The following is a 3,498-nucleotide window of genomic DNA, read 5'->3' as shown; positions in this document are numbered from 1 at the left end:
GAAAAAACATTAATATTAAAAATATAATATTATAAATTTAAAAAATAGACAATAATAAAAAAAATTACAACTAATAAATTTGTAGAAATTTTTAAATTATTTTATAATTGTTAGAATTTAGCCACTTGGAATAGTCTGTTAACTAACCTAACTGTTGTAATGCCCCGATTTCCCGAGACGTTACTTAGGGAGTCCATTTAAAAATAATAAACAATAAATACTTTAAGACACTAAGAGAAAATATCTATTTAAAATTTAAGCAGACAATGAGATCTCATTATTTAAAAATAAAAATGTTGGACGCTAGGTTTAATAACAACATAAAGAAAATAAATGTTCAAGTCTGAAAATTTAAAACAAAACATTTATTTCTAAAAACATAAAATAACTAGAGCCCAGCCTCTAACATGTTCCGTCCATGCCTCGAGCCCGCACCACTCACTGCTTTGCTTTGCCTTTACCTGCACACAGAGTACCCGTGAGCTAACGCCCAGTAAGAAGAGCTATGTAGGACATAACTCCCCAAACCAGAAAACATAAACTTTCAACTAAACATAAATAAACATTATAAGCATAATAATCATCGTGTGATATATAAACACCATATCACACTAACATAATGTGTGTTACACTCACACACATAAATACTAACAAGTCATGTTGATCGGACATGAAATGTAATCTGCCTTGCCTGCGCTGTACTCACACTCGGCATTCCCACGGTGGCTACTAGTCTAGCCTGCGCTGTACTCACACTCGGCCGTTCCCTCGAGACATCGTTTCCCTGCCTGCGCTGTACTCACACTCGGCAGTTCCGTGGTGGCATCCTATTATCCTGAGTTATACACACCCAAGATAATTCCTGCAAGTGCTATACTCACACAAGCAGCTAAAATCTAGTAGCACGCCTACTCTATCCTCTTAGCATGTCTACTAACTAAAATCTCTAGCACTATCCTCATGTTAGTCAACCTAATGCAACAATTCAAGTCACAAAATAATTACATAATTAAACAAATAAGAAAACAAAGTTGTACGCATAACGTACACCCTGTGCGCAGATGTCCACTCTTCTTACCTTAAACAGTGCGTTTTCCGCTGACGTGTCTTGAACCACTCGCTGCGTCACCTCGATGACCACTAGCTCCTAGACGTCCAATTACACAGCGAAAATTCAGGAAAAAATAAAATAGGCGTTAAGGTTTTATTTCGAAACCCTAATTATCGAAATAATTTAACTATACCATTTTCACATGCATGACACGTAAATTAAAACAATTTCCACAAAAGGTTCAAACCATCATGTCACATACACAAGCAATGATGTTTCTAACATATCGCATGAATTCATATAAATACTTTTTATGTGAAAATTACCAAAATACCCTTTAATATCATAATTACATTAAAGACTCAATAATTTTATAAAAATTATCATATGACAACAAAATTTAAAAAATAACTTTTCTAAAACCCTAAATAATCAGCAAATTCTCATATACGACCAGAAAAATAATTTTTAACATTTATAAATTATTTTTTTTTCTCAATTTCTCAAATAAAACCCAAATAATATAAATAAATACACAACCAAGCCCAAAAATCAAACTAACATACAGATCTGTTTAAAAATCCAAAATAAACTTATAAAAATTATTTTAGAATTTTCTGGGCAAAATAACTATTTTTCTTAATTAATTTTATAGAAAAACTAATTAATTAAAGAAAAATTTAATAACTGATTAAAAATAGAATCTAACTATACAGATTGGTTTCTATACCCTACAGTAACACACAAAAATTATCTAGGGTTCAGAACAGTAGCATTAATATTTTTCTATATTTAAAATATAAAATAAGCCAAATAAATCATGAAAATTATATACATGATAAAAATTCGAAATAAAATTATAGAGAGCCTTATAATCTCATTTTAAACATATAAAAAAATTCTCAGAATTTTTAGAATACTTTAAATAATTTTTCCACATTTATCTTCTTAAATCACATATTTAAAAGCAAATAATTGAAGAAATTATCAAATACGATCAAAACTTAAATCTAAACATACAAAACAATTCTAAATCATACAGAATTCATTCAAACAAAAAATAATATTTTTCTGAGCAACAAAAATATTTTTCATAATTAATATTTATTTAAACTTAGATAAATCATAGTATTTCAAAGAAAAATCAGAAAAATACCAAACCACTTGGAAAATGCTCTAAAATTAATATACTAATTTTTAGGATTCAAAAATCAAAGAAAAAACCTCCATAAATAACCAGATCGGGTTCGCCGGAGCCTCGCCGGAATCTTCTTCTTCTCCGTCGCCAGCGAGATTCTAACTCCTCTTTCTACTTGCTTTTGACACTCCAAACCGGTTGGAATTTGTTCCCAAAGATCCCAGCACCTCAAATAACCCTTGAAGATCAAGAAAATCGACCCATGATGGCCGGATCATGGTTGTCTTCCCCGTCGCCGGTGTACCGCCAAAAATGGTGGTCAAAATACAAGATTTTGTTTCAGAGCATTTTTGATCCGTTTCTTCACGTTCAAAACACCTCTTAGGGTCCCTCTAAGCTTTCTAAACACTTCAAACAAACCCGGAACCTCCCATGTTCTCTTAGATTCGAAATTATTCAAGAACACCCACTTTAATGGTGAAAACTTGTGATTTTTGAAAACGACCGTTCTAGCCCCTTTTGTCACGTCAAAAATGTTCTTTAGATCATAGGAAAGATATTTCAAACACTCAAAACCACCCAGAAATTTCCTAGAGCTCTCAAACCCGAATTCTCCCTTTCTCTCTCTAGAAAAATTCAAGAATGTCTATTTTCTTCCACTAGTGTGACTCTCCCTCTCTTCCCACGATTTTGAACTGTTGAGAGGTCCTCTAAATCGTGCTTAAACAAAAAGAAACGAAGGCTTGACCACTTTGTTGTTGTTGATCGATTCTAACCCTATGCTTAAGGAATTTCTTGTATTTCTTTTAAAATAAAAATAAAAGAAATTGAGAAATTATTATAGCTGATTTAAATTTCGAATTTAATCAGTTAATTGCATTTGAAATCATATTCTAATGTCATTTAAATGCCCCTCAACTAAATTCAAACACAGGGACATTATGGTCATTTCATAATTACATGCAATTACCATTATTTAATCAATTTAAATAATAATGCAATAAACCGTATAATGAAATAAAATGAATTCATATCATGTTATTAATATTAATATGCTCGTAATAATAATAACATTCACAACATAAATAAATAATTAAATTAACTCACGTAATTAATTATTTATTAGGCATTATGCACATGGCGAGATTTGAATCTCATTCTAGATTCCCAAACATAAGAAATCGAGAATCTTTGTTATCATTGGAATCCATACATACCTAAACCCATAAATATGTAAAATGACAGGATACTCTCAGTGGCGAAATTACAAAATGACCCTTTCGAGAAAACGGATATTACAACTGTTTTG

General features: G+C 31.1%; 1 long non-coding RNA gene across 1 annotated transcript; it reads right to left on the bottom strand.

Annotated features, from left to right (window-relative positions):
- Positions 1-254: 254 nt before the first annotated feature.
- LOC133802152 (uncharacterized) lies at positions 255-2,996 on the bottom strand. The gene is made up of 3 exons (XR_009877170.1): positions 2,276-2,996; positions 1,079-1,147; positions 255-461 (listed from the first exon to the last, which is right to left on the bottom strand). It is a non-coding gene; the product is annotated as an uncharacterized LOC133802152 (long non-coding RNA).
- Positions 2,997-3,498: the final 502 nt, after the last annotated feature.

The sequence above is a fragment of the Humulus lupulus genome, chromosome 9 (assembly GCF_963169125.1).
Source record: "Humulus lupulus chromosome 9, drHumLupu1.1, whole genome shotgun sequence".
In the NCBI taxonomy this organism is placed as follows: domain Eukaryota; kingdom Viridiplantae; phylum Streptophyta; class Magnoliopsida; order Rosales; family Cannabaceae; genus Humulus; species Humulus lupulus.
The sequence above is the reverse complement of the archived record's forward strand: the minus strand, read 5'-3'. Positions and strand labels throughout refer to the sequence as shown.